This window comes from Microcaecilia unicolor, chromosome 4, assembly GCF_901765095.1.
Source record: "Microcaecilia unicolor chromosome 4, aMicUni1.1, whole genome shotgun sequence".
Classification (NCBI taxonomy): domain Eukaryota; kingdom Metazoa; phylum Chordata; class Amphibia; order Gymnophiona; family Siphonopidae; genus Microcaecilia; species Microcaecilia unicolor.
The window spans coordinates 71449281-71470111 of record NC_044034.1 but is presented as its reverse complement, the minus strand read 5'-3'; the positions used below and the strand labels follow the sequence as shown (position 1 = coordinate 71470111).

Sequence of the window (20831 nt, the reverse complement as noted above, 5' to 3'; positions counted from 1 at the left end):
ATTATCCTGATTTTTTTCAGCATATAATTTTGAAAAATTTGGCACCTAATGAAACTGTACACTGAACCTTGAAGGAATGCTGATTCCATGAAGGTAAAATGGGTAGCTGATGATTGTTAAGTATCAAAAATTGTACAATGTGATACCCACCAGCGAGCGTTCTCAGGAGTAGCCCCCGCACTCTGGAATTTACTCCCAGGAAGGGCTACATCTAACTTGAGACTACCTGTACTTCAGGAAGCAGGTGAAAGCCTGGCTCTTCTCCCAAGCCTTTAATACACAGGGTGACCAACTATACACTAATTCCGCATTTGGACTAGCTTATGACAAACTGTAGTTACTTATATCTTAATTAACTGTACACAGAACTTGCTTTGAGTTTAGCCACCCATCTTTTTATCCCAACCGACTCTGTCCATCTTGTCCCCATCTATATATCTGCACTTGGTCCCTCAGCTATATGATCAGCTGTATTGTAGAAAAGTATTAGTATCATAACAATGGTATTTGAATGTTTAATTGTGTGCTTATTAGATATTTCATTAGTATTATGCTGCTATTGTATTATATCTGTTATTTGAATTTCAGTGCTATGAAATGTGTACATTTTTTATTCTGTTTCATGGTAGTTCTATTATTAGGTTTCAATCTGCTGTTTTCAAGTTTACCTCATTTATTGTGTTTACGTTTATACTTGGGTCATTTTATTGTTATGCTGTATTGCAAGTTTTATGTTAAAATTTTACCTGCTGTCCACTGCCTTGGGTGAATCTCTTCGTAAAGGCGGTTACTAAATTCCAATAAATAAACACTAATCCAATATACAAATTATGCCATAGCAACCTGAAAGAAATTGCACTTTTTTGTTCCACATTTCACACACTTGAAATTTGTTTCTTTGCACCACAGGAATTAAGACGTTTATCAATAGTCACAATTCCAGTATCTGAGCGCGGTTCAAGTCCTAAGAAAGGTCATAAACCTTAGAACTTAAGAAAAGCCATGCTGAGCCAGAGCAAGGTCCATCAAGCCCAGCATCCTGTCACCAACAGCAGCTGGTCCAGGTCACAAGTCTCCAGCATATGCTAAGCGCTAGAGACGCCCATATATTGGCAGCTCCAACATTTAGCACATGCTTATTTTTTAGCATGTGCTAAAAATGCTAGCGTGCATTTGTAAAAGGGGCCCTAAATCTATTTCCCATAGTTCATTTCCAGGGATAAAAAAAAATGGGTACTCATGTTCATGGACCTTTTCTCCAAAGGAGGAATGGACGAGTTCCTGAATTTCACTATGTTAGGCACCTTGACCAAATCCTCTGGCAACACATTCTACACCTTATGTGCTATGTTAAAACAAAAGCAAACAAAAAAACAAAAAAAAATTGCTATTACTTATTTTTCATCTATTGATCACTAGTTTCATGGAGCCTCATCTTATTTCTGTGTTGTCCAACAGTTTAAAACAATGAATCATTCTCTGTTTAACCACTTCTGCTCCCCTTCACAGTTGTCTTCTCTCATTAAGATCTCTAACCTGTATAGCCTCTCTTCACAAGGCATGTTTCATTCCCTCTATCATTCTTGTCACCCTTCTCTGAACCTTTTCTAGTTGCACTACATTCTATTCGACATGAGTGACCAGAACTGCACACAGTACTTGAGGTGCAGATGTACCAGGAACCTAGACAGAAGCATTAATAATCTCAGTTTTGTTCTCCATTCACTTTCAGAAAATCCCTAGCATTTTATTTGCTTTCTTTAGCAGCTGTGACACATTGTGCTAAAAATTTCAATATATCCACAATGACTCAAGATCTTTTTCTTGAGTGGTGACTACCAACTCAGAAAACAGCATTTTATCTATTGATTAAAACATTACAACTTATACTCCACCTAAAACTAAAGCAGCTTACAAAAAAACACACACACAAATAGCTTATCCCAACCTATTTAATCATTGAAGGGATAGCACCACTAAGCACAGCATTCAGATGTACTAGAATTAGCATCACGCTTTACGCAAGGACAACTGCCAACAAAAGACCACGAAGAAACAGCACATCGATATCACGCACTGATGGCTCTCCAAAAGCACTGGATATTACCAGAGCGTGACGCTAATTCTAGTACATCCGAGTGCTGTGCTTAGCGGCGCTATCCCTTCAACGATTAAATAGGTTGGGATAAGCTATTTGAGACCCCTGAGGCAGGTGGCTGTGCCTACCAAAACACAGCCCATGTCAGTTTCTAATGCACTGGTGCTTTCAATAAAGATTAGAAGACCTCATCCCGATGGCAGATCGTCATTTGTGCCATCCTCTACTCCTTTCTTAACTGATTAAACCTAACACATTTTATGATTGTCAAAAACGTTTTAATCAACCATAGTAGTGAAATGCTAATTTTTGAATATTGGACGTAAGATGATACTTGAAGTTATCTATCCCACATTTGATGGTCCGTTTAACAAATGTATAAAAATATGTGCTGTACTGGAAGCTATGCACGGGATCATTGTCAATTGAAGCTTTCCCTTTGTAGGGAATGTTGTTAGGACCAAACAAAGAAAGCGTCTTATCTTATTGCACATTTTAACAATAAAATGCTAATTTGGTTATTTTTACTGACATATTAGCAAAAAATGAACATACTGATGGGCAGTTAGACTGAATAATTGCTTTCTTCCTAATGCTATGTAAAAATTGAGCTAGGCATGTTAGATAATTTTGTTCTCAAAGGACAGCGAATTAGTCATCTAGAGTTCCCACACCCTACAATTACAGAATCTCATTTAATAAGCCATAAAATATTATTTCCTTATTTTTAACTAAATAAATGCATTTTTTAAGCAGGCTGTAGGCATGGGAACACATTCTTGTTATCTGGGCAGTTCTTGGCACAGCTGGACATTTTTCAGCCAAATGGTTCCCACTGAAATACTTCAGATGTTTGCAACAGTGCATGTCAAATCTAATGTATTTCAAGAAATATGCAAATAATTCATTACAGACCATTTTAGTGACCTGGATTATACTTCCACTATTATGAGCTGTGCTGTATCATATATGATCAAGAAAAAATTTACTAAAGACCAAAAATCTTGAAAATATTTTAAACATGTACATGTATGCAAACTCTAATCAAATCTGCACAAAAAATGTTATCAGAACCCAAAAATTATTCCATACTGATATTTTTAATTAAAGAGAACATGTGATGTAAGCTATGCGACAGTTTTTTGTTTAAATCAGGTTCCCCCTGCATATTCTGGGCTTTTAGCCCAGTTGGAACCTGGCCACATGAAAAGCTCTGATATCATGACTGTTCATTCACAGCTTCCTGGATTTCGTGCCCTCTTCCCACCACTTTCCTCATTTTTATAATCCCTCTCTTTTTGCAATCTATGGAAACACACCAAGTAAGGCTGTAATGTTGATGTAGATCACAGTTTTTTTTCAACCAGTGTGCCATCGAGTCTGCAGGGATACTGCAGGAATCCCCTCCAGCTCATAGGTGTTGCCTCACAGGTAGTACCTTCCTCCTCTCACCCCTCAGGAGTTTCTCCTCTCTGCTGCAATTCTACAAACTTTGCAGTTGCAAGCCAAGGAGGGTGGATGAAAACAGGATACAGGTGAGCCTACCTAATCCATTATAGGGGCTGAAGGCAGTAGGCGGAGCTTGCTGCTGTTTTAGGGGGTCTTTTACTTAGGAATGCTGGCGTTTTTAGCACGCACTAAAAATAGGTACGCGCTAAACATGCCAGCGTGCCTAAGTAAAAAAAACATCCTTAGTATATAGCAAACGCTATTGAAAACAATAGCAAAATATTATTTAGCAATAACGGACTGCATACATGTGATCCATCTGTAAAAAGTCTAAAGCTATTCCAGTTGGATAGGCAGTGCCTTAAAAGATGGGAGGACAACATTTTTTTTTACTTATTTGATAACTTTTTAACTTATTTGAAAAGCTTCCCATATCTAGATATAAATATAATGAAATAAAAAAATAGAATGTCACTAAAACAGCTTAAATTATTGTAGCTGGTAGAAACAGCACTTATAAACTCTGTATTTTGTGTTAATTTTTCTACACTGTTCTATACAATACAGATGACCAAATTTAAGTGATGATATCCTGTTTTCTGATAGGTTCATCTTAACTGTTGTTGTAATCTGTCTTGGGAAGCCTGCAGGTTCATTTTCAAAAGAGATGGACATCCAAAAAGTGACATAAATCGGCACTTGGAGTTCCATCTCACAGAGACGTCCAAATCGGTATAATCGAAACCTGATTTTGAACGTCTTTCTCAGAAGTCCATTGCAAGGATGTCCAAATCTGAAGGGGGCGTATCGGAGGCGTGGTTGAGGCGGGATTTGGGCATTCCTAAGACTTGGATGTCTTTGAGCCATAATGGAAAAAAGCAAAGATGTCCAGGACTAAAACTTGGACGTTTTCACCCAGACCTGATTTTATTATGAATAAGGCACAAAAAGGTGCCCGAAATGACCAGATGACCACTGGAGGGAATTGGGGAAGACTTCCCGTTACTCCTCCAATGGTCACTAACCCCCTCCCACCCTCAAAAAACATGATAAAAAATATTACTTGCCAGCCTCTGATGTCATACTCAGGTCCATGACAGCGCATGCAAGTCCCTGGAGTAGTTTAGTAGTAGATGCAGTGCACTTCAGACAGGTGGACCCAGGCCCACACCCCCCTACCTGTTACAATTGTGGAGGAAACAGCAAGCCCTCTGAAACCCACAAGAAACCCTCTGTACCCACATCTAGGTGCCCCCTTCACCCATAAGGGCTATGGTAGTGGTGTGCAGTTGGGGGTAGTGGGTTTGGGGGGGGAGGGCTCAACACACATGGTAAGGGAGCTGTGTATCTGGGAGCATTTTATGAAGTCCACTGCAGTGCTCCCTATGGTGCCCGACTGCTGTCCTGGCATGTCAGGGGGACCAGTGTACTAAAACTTCTGGCTCCTCCCACATCCAAATGGCTTGAATTTGGATGTTTTAGACTTGGACATCTTTGGTTTCAAAAATGGCCGAAAAATCAAAGTCGTCCAAATCCAAGGCCATCCAAGGTATTTTTGAACACAAAGATGGACATCCATTTTTCGAAAATGACCTTTTCCCCGCCTCCAAATTCCAATTTAGACGTTTCTTTCGAAAATGCCCCTCCTGGTGTTATAAAGATGGAATATATTAAAATTAAATGGAAGTAACATTTTTTTTAAAAACTCTCCTTTCTTTGGGGCACAAAGAGGGGCATAATTGAAAGGGGCGCCCAAGTTTTTCTGAGGACGTCCTCGCAGGACGTCCCCATGAATGGGCAGGGAAACCCGTATTATCGAAACAAGATGGACGCCCATCTTTCGTTTCGATAATATGGTCGGGGACGCCCAAATCTGGAAATTTAGGTCGACCTTAGAAAGATGGTCGTCCTTAGACTTGGTCGTTTCTGATTTTCGGCGATAATGGAAACTGAGGACGCCCATCTCAGAAACGACCAAATCCAAGCCCTTTGGTCATGGGAGGAGCCAGCATTCGTAGTGCACTGGTCCCCCCTGACATGCCAGGACACCAACCGGGCATCCTAGGGGGGCACTGCAGTGGACTTCATAAAATGTTCCCAGGTACATAGTTCCCTTACCTTGTGTGCTGAGCCCCCCCCCCCAAAACCCACTCCCCACAACTGTACACCACTACCATAGCCTTTACAGGTGAAGAGGGGCACCTAGATGTGGGTACAGTGGGTTTCTGGTGGGTACTGAAGGGCTCACATTTACCACCAGAAGTGGAACAGGTAGAGGGGGATGGGCTTGGGTCCGTCTGTCTGAAGTGCATGGCACCCACTAAAACTGCTCCAGGGACCTGCATACTGCTGCGATGGACCTGAGTATGACATTTGAGGCTGGCAAAAAATATTTTTAAGTTGTTTTTTTGAGGGTGGGAGGGGGTTAGTGACCACTCGGGGAGAAAGGGGAGGTCATCCCCGATTCCCTCCATTGGTCATCTGGTCAGTTTGGGCACCTTTTCGTGGCTTGGTCGTAACAAAAAAGGACCAAGTAAAGTCGTCCAAGTACTCATAAGGGATGCCCTTCTTTTTTCGATTATAGGTCGAGGATACCCATGCGTTAAGCAAGCCCCAGTCCTGCCTTCACTATGCCTCCGACACGCTCCCTGGAACTTTGGTCGTCCCTGTGACGGAAAGCAGTTGGGGACGCCCAAAATCAGCTTTCGATTATACCGATTTGGGCGACCCTGTGAGAAGGACGCCCATCTTGCGATTTGTGTCGAAAGATGGGCGCCCTTCTCTTTTGAAAATAAGCCCGATGGAATCACATCTTCAACTGTTTTGTAGAAGTTTACATTTTAGATACACAAATGGATTATTCTGTTTTGAACATGTTTCAGGGGCAAGTAGTTTTATAAGTCAAAATAAGAAATAAATATTTTCTTTCATTCAGATCTCTTTTGTTTAAATATAACTAAATAGGCCATAAGCCCCTAATGCAGTCCACTGGTTTTCTTATATTTTGTTCTTGTGATGACTTATACTGTGCCAAAACTGAAGCCTCTCAGTGGTGGTGGATGCTTGCAATGCCCTCCCGCGGAAGGTGGTGGAGATGAAAACGGTAACGGAATTCAAACATGCGTGGGATAAACATAAGGGAATCCTGTTCAGAAGGAATGGATCCTCAGGAGCTTAACCGAGATTGGATAGCAGAGCCGGTAATGGGAGGCAGGGCAGACGTATACGGTCTGTGCCAGAGCCAGTGGTGGGAGGCGGGACTGGAGGTTGGGAGGCAGGGATAGTGCTGGGCAGACTTATACGGTCTGTGCCAGAGCCGGTGGTGGGAGGCGGGGATAGTGCTGGGCAGACTTATACGGTCTGTGCCCTGAAAAGCATAGGTACAAATCAAAGTAGGGTATACACAAAAAGTAGCACACATGAGTTGTCTTGTTGGGCAGACTGGATGGACCGTGCAGGTCTTTTTCTGCCATCATCTACTATGTTACTATCTGGTCGATAATAAAAGGAGCTCATTATGAACACTATCCACCCTAAAAGGATGTTTTGTGGCTGGACATGAGGAATTGTGATATTGAATAAATAAGTGTATGTTTGTGTCCCTAGTCATGCATCCAAAGTTTATATAATCCTTTCAAGAAAGCCAGTTAATCGTTTAACATAACCACAGAGAAATGGTATGGTCTCGTTTTCAATATGGTAATACTAGGGCCCAGCTACAGGTTATTTTGAGTTAGTCTTACTTTCCTTATGCCATTACCATCCAGCTGGATAGGCAGTGTCTATAAATGTTTTTAAAAAATCCTTTGTCCTCCATCTTTTAAAAAAATCACACATTATCCCAAGCAAAGTTCAGTTCAATGTGGCTTAAATCTGAAAATACAGTGAGACAGAACAATAGAATTTAGTTATATCATGGGAGAAAATAGATGGATAGGTCTGAAACATTTAACAAAACTGAGATTAGCATATATTATATATACCCAACTAGGCATTTAAAAGTCTGACCTTTAAAGATGCTGCATGTTCAGAAATCATAACCATAAGTATAGACAGTTATTAAAACATTATTACAGGTATACACCAGGACAGGCATCCATACACACATTGCAAAAGTAAACAACGTTTCCATCTTCCAAAATTCCAGACAGCCAGAAACAACACAGTTTATACCTAACTAGTAAAAAAGGCCCATTTCTTAAAGAAATGAAAAGGGTGCTAGCAAGGTTGCCCTCGAATGGCAATTATGTTTTTAAGGGAACTGGAGAGAGAGAGACAGAGACAGAATGTGTGTGTCTGAGTGATAGCGTGTGCACCAATTATGCTCTCTCCCCTGCACTCATCCATATGCAGCAAACGTCCTCTGTGCCCTGCCCCCCCCACCATCCATCCATGTGCAGCATCTCTCCCCTGCCCCCTCCATCCATCGTGGTGCAGCAATTCTCCTCTGTCCCTTGCCCTCCCCCCTACATGTGCATCAACTCTGCATTCTCCCCTGGCCTCTCCTCCATCCACCCATATCCAGGGCCCCCCTCCCTCCCTCCATCTCTCTCCCCTCTGAGTTCCAGGTCCCCCTCCCTCCCCTCCCCATGCCCCCCATTCTCGTTCGAGTCCCACACCCCCGTGCCTCCCTCCCTCCCCTTCGGGTTCCAGGCCCCCCTCCCCTTCGACTTGCAGGACCTTCCCTCTCCGACTTCCACGTCCCCGCGCCTCCCTCCCTCTCTCTGCCCTCCAAGCACGACCTGTCCTCCAGCAGCCCCTCACCTTCCTAAGTGCTGGCTGTATTTTAAAATTCTTACCTTGGGGTGCGGCATCCACAGTGAAGGTGAGCAGCGCTTCAGACTGCCTTTGCATGTGTCTCAGCTCTGCCTCTGGTCCCGCCCTTCCGGAAACAGGAAATGAGGGCGGGACCTGAGGCAGAGCTCAGACACCGGAGGACAGGTTGTGCTTGGAGGGCAGAGAGAGAGAGGGAGGGAGGCGCAGGGGCTGGCAACTATATAGAGTTCCCTTGAGGGCGGGGCAATTACAAACCCTACGAACACTACACGGCTTCACTGCCAAGGAGTCAGCTTCAGAACGTTGGAGGTGTGAATTATTATATTAGATTGTTCAACCACACTTAGGATTCAGCTTTGAGTTTAAAAAGCAAAACCATGTGCATGTAAGGACTGGATAAAAAAATTAAAACAAAGTTTAAAGGAAATGACCTTAATATACAATACTCAATAGCAAAAATGAAACAGTGATATAATATTCACACAGCAAGCAGCCTGAGCCAACAGATTTATTTTCCACTCAACACAATTAACTTTGTATGAACTTGGGAGCTAATAGTGTGCTGGACAATTTTGGCACATTTAGACTGACTCTGGGCTTCTGCATGAAGGTAGCTGTGCCATCATTATTCAATAACTGTCTTTTAAATAATAGCAATAAAAAATAAATATACCACTGCAATCCACAAGACAAAAGGAGAAAGTTCCCATGCGCCATTTTTTTTTCGTTCGATCTAGGCACAGGGGGGAGAAAAAAAAGATTTTAAATGCTCCCAGGTTTCAATCTAATTCATGCTTGATGTGGGATATAAATGGTCACAAACAAGTAAATAGATAGATAGAAAATGTTGCACCTAATTGTCATAACCTGATGTCTGTTTTAGTGGCCCTTTAACAGGAACAAACATCTGCATGAATACAGCATGTGCCAGGGTGTCCCTATAACCAGCTCCTCTAAATGACACACCGATTATGATTTATAACAAATTACTACTCTACCTATGAAAAGTTATTCCGATATTATACTTCCTCTGTATACATCAATATGCTGCACAAACTGGCACGTTTCAAAATATAAGCGAGATTAAATAAAAATGCTACCAATAATAAAGAATGACAACGTGGATGCAGCAGCTCATAGGTTTGTTTCTCTTTTTTTTATGCTTTTCTCATCATTGCACATAAATATATAGTTTTTGAAATGCCAGCACTAATATATTTACAAGAAAAGTACATTTCAGCAAAATGCTTTGACTCATGTTTATATGTACTTGTGTGCTTCATTTGAAGGTCATTTAGGTCCTTGATCATTTGACTTCTGTTTATAGTATTAATATTTATTTTTTCATTATATATAAATATATATATACACACACATATACACAGAAATCTAAATATATATTGTTTAATAAGTTTGGCCAGTTTGATCAGCACTGGCAGGGATGGAGACAAATTGCCATGGTGCACTAATGTCGACACAGCCCGTCAGCATTGCTGCACGGCTTAGTAAACGGGGGGGGGGGGGGGGGGGGGGTATATATTTTATGGAGGGACGGGAAAAATCTTGGATAGAATGAAAGAAGGCACAGGGTGCCAGAACTCAGTCTGCTTCAAACTGTGCTTTAGAGCACAAAAGAAATTCTGGGTCAAAAAAATTAAAAAAAATAAATAATTTAAGGAGTTGTTTTGACTACCTTCATAACCCTGGATGCAGGTACCTGACCAAAACGCCATTGTTCTAGGATTGTGGGCGTCGGGTGTTTCCTCTACTAAGTCACTGGCATGAAGTGCATTTCGCACAATTAAGATAAGCAGTTGCTACATTTTCAATTTTTGTAACAGTTTTGCAACATTTGTAATGAAGTATAGAATTAATGTAATCCAGGTCCCATGGCAAATAATTCATGACAACCTATAAAGCTTTGATCTGAAATAGCTGGGGCTATAAGAGATCACATAGCTTTTTTCTTATGAACATCAGATGCCATTGTACCGTCCTCTTCCCCTTTTTCATTATTAAAAAAAAAATGTTCTGTGACTTATTAGAGCCACGTGTTATATTCCTCCTTGATACTTTGTTATTTCTCATAGAGTTTTTTTCCCCCTCTTTTCTTGATATAATGTCATAAAACTGTGGCAACTGAATGAATCAGTAATGTCAGAAAGACACGTGTTGTGCATCTGGGTTGGCCAGAAAATCAGTTGGAAAAAAAAAAAGTCATGTATACTGCCATAGAAAGCAATGTTGCCAAGAGAAGTATTAACTGTTTTCATTGGCATGCACTAAAACAGTACATCTAACATATGGAAATGGTAATTTAACAATTTGGCCGATACAGCACTTCAAGTATCTACTCCTAAAAAAATCCCAGATGGTTCCACACAGTCATCCTTTGGCAGAGTTTTGGCAGTATAGAAAAACAAAGGCATATAAACAAAACAATTAGGTCCAACGTTAAGAAGACCTTTAACCAATCTTGTAAATTGAATCAAAATATTTTTCCCCAATTAGGGTTTTTATTTATTAGTATAGATTTATCATCTTTTAGAATAAAATGGTGCTGTAGCCATGTTAATCCACGTTTAAAGGCAATGAATAGAAATAAAACACATGAAAAAAAAGATAAAATCATCTTATGCCTTTTTTTTTTTAGAAATTCACCCAAGGTGGAGCACAGCAAGAACCATCTGAACACAGGCAATAGGCAATTTTAGGAGAAAAAAAAATTCAAGTATTACTTATCGAGGGACATTTTACAAAGGATGTTCAACTCAGAATACGTCACAAATGAATGCCCATCTCATACCTATTAAACAGAAATGTTCGAATTGAACCGGGGAGGGGGGAAATAAGTGAAATGTGTGGCCATTTTATAAGATAAGATGAATGTTCCTATGATGTCACACAGATCCACCCCAGAATATTGAGGGAGCTCAGAGAGGTCCTGGCGGGTCCTCTTAAAGATTTGTTTAATAAATCCTTGGGGACTGGAGAGGTTCCGAGGGACTGGAGAACGGCGGAGGCGGTACCTCTTCACAAAAGTGGTGATAGGGAAGAAGCTGGAAACTACAGGCCGGTAAGCCTCACTTCAGTTATTGGAAAAGTAATGGAAGCCATGCTGAAGGAAAGGATAGTGAATTTCCTAGAAGCCAACAAGCTGCAAGATCCGAGACAACATGGTTTTACCAGAGGGAAATCGTGCCAAACGAATCTCATTGAATTCTTTGATTGGGTAACTGGAGAAGTGAATCATCGACGTGCTATAGACATAATCTACTTAGATTTTAGCAAAGCTTTTGACACGGTTCCTCACAGGAGGCTCTTAAATAAACTAGATGGGCTGAAGATAGGTCCCGAAGTGGTGAACTGGATTAGGAACTGGTTGACGGACAGACGACAGAGGGTGGTGGTAAATGGAGTTCGCTCGGAGGAGGGAAAGGTGAGTAGCGGAGTGCCTCAGGGATCGGTGCTGGGGCCCATTCTGTTCAATATATTTGTGAGTGACATTGCCGAAGGGTTAGAAGGTAAAGTTTGCCTATTTGCGGATGATACTAAGATTTGCAACAGAGTGGACGCCCGGGAGGGAGTGGAAAGCATGAAAAGGGATCTGAGGAAGCTAGAAGAATGGTCTGAGGTTTGGCAATTAAAATTCAATGCGAAGAAATGCAAAGTGATGCATTTAGGGAGTAGAAACCCACGAGAGACGTATGTGTTAGGCGGGGAGAGTCTGATAGGTACTGAGGGGGAGAGGGATCTTGGGGTGATAGTATCAGAGGATCTGAAGGTGACGAAACAGTGTGACAAGGCGGTGGCTGTAGCGAGAAGGTTGCTAGGCAGTATAGAGAGAGGTGTGATCAGCAGAAGAAAGGAAGTGTTGATGCCCCTGTACAAGTCGTTGGTGAGACCCCACCTGGAGTATTGTGTTCAGTTTTGGAGGCCGTACCTTGCGAAGGATGTTAAAAAAATGGAAGCGGTGCAAAGAAAAGCTACGAGAATGGTATGGGATTTGCGTTCCAAGATGTATGACCAAAGACTTGCTGACCTGAACATGTATACCCTGGAGGAAAAGAGGAACAGGGGTGATATGATGCAGACGTTCAAATACTTGAAAGGTATTAATCCGCAAAAAAATCTTTTCCGGAGATGGGAAGGCGGTAGAACGAGAGGACATGAAATGAGATTGAAGGGGGGCAGACTCAAAAAGATGTCAGGAAGTATTTTTTCACGGAGAGGGTGGTGGATGCTTGGAATGCCCTCCCGCGGGAGGTGGTGGAGATGAAAACGGTAACGGAATTCAAACATGCGTGGGATATGCATAAAGGAATCCTGTGCAGCAGGAATGGATCCTCAGAAGCTTAGCTGAAATTGGGTGGCGGAGCAGGTGGGGGGAAGAGGGGTTGGTGGTTGGGAGGCTAGGATAGGGGAGGGCAGACTTATACGGTCTGTACCAGAGCCGGTGATGGGAGACGGGAAATACTGCTGGGCAGACTTATACGGTCTGTGCCCTGAAAGACAGGTACAAATTCAAGATACGAGTTTATCTTGGGCAGACTAGATGGACCATGCAGGTCTTTTTCTGCCGTCATCTACTATGTTACTATGTAGATGTCCATGAAACACAGAGGGGTAGTCTAATGGTTAGAGCAATGGTTGATAATAAGGGGACCCAGGTTGAAATCCCTCTTTAGCTGTTTGGGTTTTTTTTTTTTTTTTTTTTTTTTAATTATGAGCCCTGTAGGAACAGAAAAAAAAAGACAAACTTCAATAGCCTTCAGGCTTGCAGGCATCTTAAATATTCAGGTACAGAAGGTATTTTTCTATTCCTGGAGGGTTCTCAAATAAAAAAAAAAAAAAAGTGGAATTTAACCTGGGTCCCTTGGTTTTCAGTCCACTGCACTAACTATTAGGCTACTCCTCAGAGCTGCATATTGCTTTGCTAACAATGTCCATACTACCTGACATCCCTTGCCAAATTCACATTCGGGGGGGGGGGGGGGAAGCAGCAACCACTGGGGGATTAAGAAGTATCATGCCGTAATCCCTCCAGTACACAGCTGCTTAAATCAGAGCTCCTTTCCATAACCCAGACGTGAGAAGTACCAGGTCTAAATACAGATGCCCATCTTTTTAGACTTGGTCATCCCTTTCCCTTCTGTGATTGGAGTTGGATGTCTATATATTGGAACCTCCCTAACCCCACCCAGACCACGCCCCCTTGCCATATGGACATACTGCAGTGTTAAGACGGAATATATCATTAATAGCCACGTGGTGGGAGGCGGGGCTAGTGGATGGGCAGACTTCTACGGTCTGTGCCCTGAAAATGGTAGATACAAATCAAAGTCAGGTATACACATAAAGTAGCACATATGAGTTTATCTTGTTGGGCAGACTGGATGGACCGTATAGGTCTTTCTCTGTTGTCATCTACTATGTTACTATGTAAATAAATATCCTGCCTTTGTAAAATTGGGATTTAGATATCTAAATGCCAGTTTAAAGACGTCCAAAACAAGTCTAGAGCTTCTAAAATAACCACCAAGTATGTTACTTGATAAAGAAAAAAACCCAATCCGAGTGCAACAGAAGAAAACTGAAGAGACAAAGTATATTAAAGAAACAAAAGTGGAGAAAGAGACCTCAGTGGATTACAATAACTCCCAAGAGACTTTCAAACATGTCATGGATCATATCCAACAAACGCATCAGAAATTCAACAGTCAATATCCTACAGAATAGCCAATTTCAAAAAAAAAAAAAAAAAGTTAGACTGCCCGTATAAGCTTCACATTTACTAAAATGACAAAATTCTAAGAAAACAAAACACTAAGGGCCCTGTTTACTAAGGCGCACTAGCATTTTAGCACGCGCTGAAATTTAACACACGCTGACGCTAGAGACAGGGTGTCTCTAGCATTAGCATGCGCTAACTTTTAGCACATACTAAAAATGTAAACAGGGCCCTTAGCTGCCAAATATCCAGCATTGCTTTTCAAAGGTTAACTGGAATATCAGAGGTACTTTATAGAGTCCTGTATTCCTAATAAGGGCCGCTGTTTCATCTGAACTTTATCAGAGCGATATTTGCTGCCATCATATATTTTACTTTTTAAGCATCTTGCTCAGAAGTTGCGAGCCTGCATTTTCTCCAGTACTGGTTTCAGACAAATGCTCCTCAAACTTATTTTCTTGTACTTCACACAGTAGATTAGAACTAGAGATACCTAGAAAAGAACAACTACGTTGAAACCAAGTGCTGTTCTTGGGAGTGTGTGTGTGTGGGGGGGGGGGGGGGGGGGGAGGACAGTTCTCATGAGCCCCTTGTTAACTTTAGTTTGTTTTGTCATCATAATATCTTGCACAAGCTCCTGGAGGAAAAGTCCATAAAAAGTTATTAGACAGGTAGACTTAAAGCCACTGTTCATATGAACTATAAAACAGATATTTATTCAAATACAACAATAAAAACAATAAGGGCCCTGTTTACTAAGCCACATTATAGGTGCATTAACATTAACACATTAACCATGTACACACCTACATGCTAATTGTAGGCGCATTAAAAACGCTAACATGCTTTAGTAAAAAGGGCCCTAAATATTGAGAAAGTCATGATATGTGGTGCCAAATTCTCTTCTTCTAACCATACAGAATGTTGACTTTCACAGCTTTAAATCAAAAATACTGTCTCACGTTTTACTGAAACATCAGCTCCGCTTTGAAGCGGTCTGAGCACGTGAATAATTTCGTAAGGTAGGAAACAGGTTTGTAGTATGTATAATCCCTGGGATTCTGTATATCGTGCGCATAAGCTAACAAGCTAATCATTGTTGATAACTGGATGCTAACAACCAATTATCAGCACTAATTGGCATTAATTAGAATTTACATGCAGAACTAAGGGCCCTGTTTACTAATGTGTGCAACCGTTTTCAGCGCGAGCTAATGCCAGGGACACCCAATGCATGCGTTTTTAGCACATGCACTGTAGGCATAACCTGAAAAAAACACTAGCATGCCTACAGTGCAACTTAGTAAACAGGGCCCTAAGCGAATTCTGTAACGTGGTGCACCTAAATTCTAAGTCGCGTAGTTGAAAGGGGGCATGGCCATGGGCGTGGAATGGGTGTTCCTAAAATCTATGTGCGCTATTATAGAATACACCTGTTCTGAAACATAATTTAGGCATCTTGATTTACATCAAGTTTCACTTGACGAAACTGCCTGCGACTAACTTTAGTTGCACGGAGCAGTGCTCGGCGTGTTCTATATACTGTGCAGAAATTTAAGCTTATTCTATAAAAGTATGCCTAAATCAAGGCGTACTTTATAGAATACATTTAGGCGAATTTCATTTTGGTGCCAAATTTTTAGGCGTGATATACAGAATCTAGTCCAATGTGTGTAAATAATTATTATTGCAAAAAAAATGAGTGATTTGAGGATTACATTTGAAAAAAAAATGCAGCTTTAGAACTGTTTGGTGAATTCGAGTGGACTGCTTGACAATGATTGTAAAGTTTATGTACAACAAGATCTTTTTCAGAAACGACTGACGCAATCCTCTTTCAGAGAAATATGGGACAATATTCTTTGATTTAAAGCTGAAAAAAACAACTTTGTATATGGTTAGAAGAGCGTTTAGCACATGTCATGAATTTCTCAATATTTATTGTTTTTATTGTTGTAATTGAATAAAGGAAGTGTTAAGTTGTCTTAATACAGGATATCAATATATATATATAAATGGCGAGTGTCGTACTCACTCGCAAATGTGCAGTAGGGACCCTCTCTGCCCCGCCCCTGCGTCAATATGATGACGAGGGCAGAACAGAGAGGGTCTCTACTGCGCATTTGCGAGGGACACCGCCGTCGCTAACGCTCCCTCACCTGGAGTCGCCGCCACCCACCTTCCACCCGGTCGGGCCCTCACTCCACTATTGAAACAGTGAGGGCACGCAGCACACAGCTCTACTGCTGAGCTGCCGTCGGCCTTCCTTCTTCTTCTCTGCCTGTGTCCCGCCCTCGACGACGTTACGTCACACGAGGGTGGGACACAGGCAGGGAAGAAGGAAGGCCAAGGCAGCTCAGCAGTAGAGCTGTGTGCTGCGTGCCCTCGCTGTTTCAATTGCGGAGCGAGGGCCCGACCGGGTGGAAGGTGGGTGGCGACGGCGAACTCGGCGACGGGGTGGGGAGGCCTTTCAACCCCCCCCCCTCCTATACTAGCCCGTTTTTACGGGCTGAACGGCTAGTATATAAATATATTACCACTTTACTATTTAGATTGTGAACCTGGATCATTTTTTGGTATTAGACATTAACTATGAGAAACAGATCTACTTAAGGGGATCTGCCAAATACTTGTGACCTGGACTGACCACTATCGGAGACAGGACCTTGGTCTGACTCAGCTTGGCTTTTCTTATGCTCTTATCTGACAAGCACCCCTAAATTAATAACTGGTAGAATACATAACCCTCATTTCACACACACAAATGCTATAAAAAGAGACAAAAAGAATCCGCGAACAGATTATGATCAGTAACCTGGGATCTTGCCAGGTATTTGTGACCTGGATCGGCCTCTGTTGGAAACAGGATGCTGGACTTGATGGACCTTTGGTCTTTCCCAGTATGGCAATACTCATCTACTTATAAGCCAGACACAGGTTGTGCAAGCTGGCTGCCCACAAGATCAGTTGAAAAAGAAAAAGCCAAATAAAGCAATGGTGCCAAGAAAAACATAACTATTTTCATTTGCACGAGTTTCTTTGCATTAAAGCAGCATTTCTAACATTGTCATGGCCACAGTAGATTTTTTTTTTTTTTTTTTTATAATTCTTATTTATTGCAATCCAAACTATATCCATATACATCAATCTCAGAATAAACAACAAACAAGTACAGTGTTTGAGTTGCTTGACTTTTTTAAACATTTGTCTCAACTAAACCTCCCCTTTCTCCCCCCTCCCTCCCCTTCCCCACCCCCCCCCCAACCCTACCTTCCCAACTTTATTTAACAATTCAATATCTTGCTTCTTGCTACTGGAGTGAGAGAGTCCCAAAATGGAGACCAAATGTCACAAAACTGTTCACCTCGCTTGGAAGCCAGGTGGCCACAGTAGATTTAAGATGAGTGCAGAACTGTGCTGAAAGGTTTCATACTGAACCTGCAACAGTAGCGTTATCAAATCGCAACTCAAGAGAGATGCCAAACCTGCCAGGTTTTCAGGCTACCCTAATGGATATACATGAAGTATTTGTATGCATATCATTAGAGGGGAGGGCCACCAGGATTACAGTATGACAACCCCATGCTTTAGCCTTTCAATCCATAGGAAAGAAACACCACTTGCATCTCTTGTAGGTCCTCTTAGAAAGCTTTTCATATCGTAAGCTTGAACTGCAATGGGTCCACCCCTTCCAGCACCAGAAACCTCTTATGTCAAAAAAAAAAAAAAAAAAAGAAAGAAAAGAAACCGCCACCATCTCCTGCCGTAGCCTATAAACACACAGGCACCAAAACTCCCATCTCCACAGGCATCAGAAGGTTTGGGGGTTTTCTTCTTATAGACCACTTCTGTGGTACAACCAAAGTAGTTTACACATTACATACAGGTACTGTTAAGTATTTTCTTTCCCCAGCAGGCTCACAATGTAAGTTTTATACCTGGGGCAATGGAGGTTTAAGTGACTTGCTCAGGGTCACAAGGAGCCGTACCGGGAATCAAATCAAGTCCAGTTCTCAGACCACTGCGCTAGCCATTAGGTTACTCCTCTGCACCCCTGCCCGGGCAGCAGTTCTAGAGGCCACCCTGAAGACTGTGTGGACAGTGCGGCCACACGGGGTGCAAAGAAGACAAGGCCAAAAAAAAAATGAAATCACTCCCCATCCACCGTTTTCCCTGCAGTGGCAGTGGTGAAGTGAGCAGGGCAGGGGCACGAAAGGGCATGTTGCACAGGACAACTCTGTCTCTCTCTCTCTGACCTCACAAGCACCCAGGTAAATCCCAAAAAAACAACAGATAGGGGAATTAAGGCAACTTTAGCAAAGACCTGCACACACAGCTATCCTCCAACCACTCACCCCCCCCCCCCCAATCTGTGAGGTAGGAAAAACTCCACACTATGGGATAAACCGAAAGATCTCAGTAATACATGACCAAACCTAATTTCAAAAGAAAAAAAAAATTACAGATTTAGAAAGGGCAATGCCTTTTCCTACAAAGGCAAACATTAAACCACTAGTCTCTGCCTAAAATCTCATTCCCAGCAGAGTTTATCACACCTCCTAGATTGACAGCATCCAATCCTGCTCATATCCAGCTGGATTCACACTGAAGCACAACCAAAGGCCTGGGGGGGGGGGGGGGGGACCTCTGGACAACACCTGACAGCACCGCTGCCTCAGTAAATCAGAAACCAGCTATCATCATCCCTACAAAGAAAGCAAGGAGACAGGTCTGACATTTCTTATGTCAGCTGCATGGGTATGCCGCTACACCACTTTGCTCAGTGAATTGTGTACTTGGCTGTGGGCTGGGAGGTTTTGGGGATGGAAGCACTTCACATTGCCTCACTGATGCGTTTGTTACAAAAGACCAATCGGCAGTGGTTTTGTACTAATTGTTTATCTGCTAATGTAAAAAAATCTGGTCGTCTTCCATGTGGAAGCCTACGCTGTATAGAAAACACTGGCATTACACCTCTAATAGAGGGTCAGAGCATGCAACGTTCAAAAGCACAGATCTCTTCCAACGCAGTCAGGAACCCAGTATGAGCGTTGCAACAAACAGCAGTATATGATGTCATTCAAGTTTACTGGAAACATCATTTGTTATATTCACAGAACTGTGCAAAACTGAGTTCACCAAAACATACACTGCCGTGTTCACTCGTAAGTCACCAATCGTGAAAGCCTGTAGTAGTAAAGCCGGCTACAGAATGTCACTGAATAGTGTCCCACACGTCAACTGCCTTACTATGTTGCAAATCCAAAGCACAGAATGGTGGTCGTGGTTTCTGCTGCTCATGGAGTGTGTCCCCCCTAGAAAGTCCTGGGCTCCAGTAACTGACTAAAACAGCCCTCTTGTTGGGAGCACTACACTGCAAATCTCCTCACAGAGGCACTAATCCTTACTTTCTAAACAAGTAAGCACCTTTTGGGTACTCTACAATATCATCTTTCTTTCTTTTTTTCCTGGCTAAAAAAGACAGCAGCTTCCCTCCCTCTCCCCCTTGCTACCGTGAAAAGCTCCTTGCACATGCTCAGTGTCAGACAGACAAAACAAGATTTAACATCTCCTAAATGAAATCCCACCTTACCCTCTTTTTAGAATATAGAACCAATGCACAAATGTTAATTGCAAATTTAACCCTGAATGTTCAAGCCTCATTCACACATTTAACTCATACAACTAAACAGACAATAGTTTGCACTGGACAGCAACCCCCCACTAGGCAGCACTAACAGAGAGACAGGAGAGAAAACGGCTACAACTGGATTACAAACTTCCAAAGCCACCTTCAGACCACACAGCTTCCCCTTGCTACTGAATACAAATAAGAAAAATAGCATACCTTCATTTCAAAACAAACCAGAACCTTATAGACACCCCCACAAAAGCAGCTATGCCGACCACACCAGCAGCTCCCTCCTTGGCCGCTAATAAGGGATTCCCTGCACATGCTCAGTGCATGGCTCAGACTTTACAGCCTTAAAGACACAGGGCTTTTTGGAAAAGCTTTGTATGTCCAACAGACCACCACTAGTGCAACTTGCAGTCTTATTGCCCTTGTTGTGAGAATATGTTCATCTCCTGCAACCTGACACTCCTAAGGGGTTCTTTATTCCAAAACACATTGAAGCTCAAGCATGGTTTATTCTGCAATCGCAAAAATGCAATTAATTATAATGGATTTTCATTATCTAACTAATATGTGATTCTCCACTAGCAGATTTTTTCAAAGCTTCTATGTACTATAGGTGCTGCAGATTTCCAGAGGGATGAAGTCCTTGGGCAGGGAGGAGAAAGCTATTCCTTCGTCAAAGGAAGGGAACACTGGACAGAAGTTCAAGAAGTTGGGAGAAGAGATTCCTAATTCTGAAAACTTGCCTGTGTGGGGTCCACACACAGGGTGAAAGTGACTGGAGTACCAGGTTAGGGTCCTTACAGTCTATTGTTTGGCAGGATTGAAGAAGCTAGATTTCATTTCTTTCTTTCTTTTTTAAATTTTTTGTTATATTTATAACCTTTTTATTGTCATAGTTTATAATAATAATAAGAAATATACAGGAATATACTAGATTCCGCAAAATTCTCAAATCGTTCTTATTCAAACAAACCCTCACAAAAAAACAACCATATCTCAAACAATTAATTATTACCTGAATTGGTTATTATTCTAATTACCATTAACTTTCTCTTTGCTTCATGTACAATTTCTCATTCATAATAGATTTTCTAAATATTAAACATCCATAGCTATCCCAGTATGTTTATTATATT

At 41.9% G+C, this 20831-nt stretch overlaps 1 protein-coding gene across 5 annotated transcripts in view; it reads right to left on the bottom strand.

Annotated features, from left to right (window-relative positions):
- Positions 1–19984, bottom strand: part of WASF3 (WASP family member 3) — a 130135-nt gene extending 110151 nt beyond the window's left edge. For 3 of the 5 annotated variants that reach the window (XM_030200325.1, XM_030200326.1, XM_030200327.1), the window contains exon 1: positions 19903–19977. The gene's annotated coding sequence lies outside the window, so the exon portion shown is untranslated. Of the gene's footprint in view, positions 1–19902 lie in introns of all 5 variants that reach the window. The other 2 variants (XM_030200324.1, XM_030200329.1) reach the window with 1 other exon arrangement.
- Positions 19985–20831: the final 847 nt, after the last annotated feature.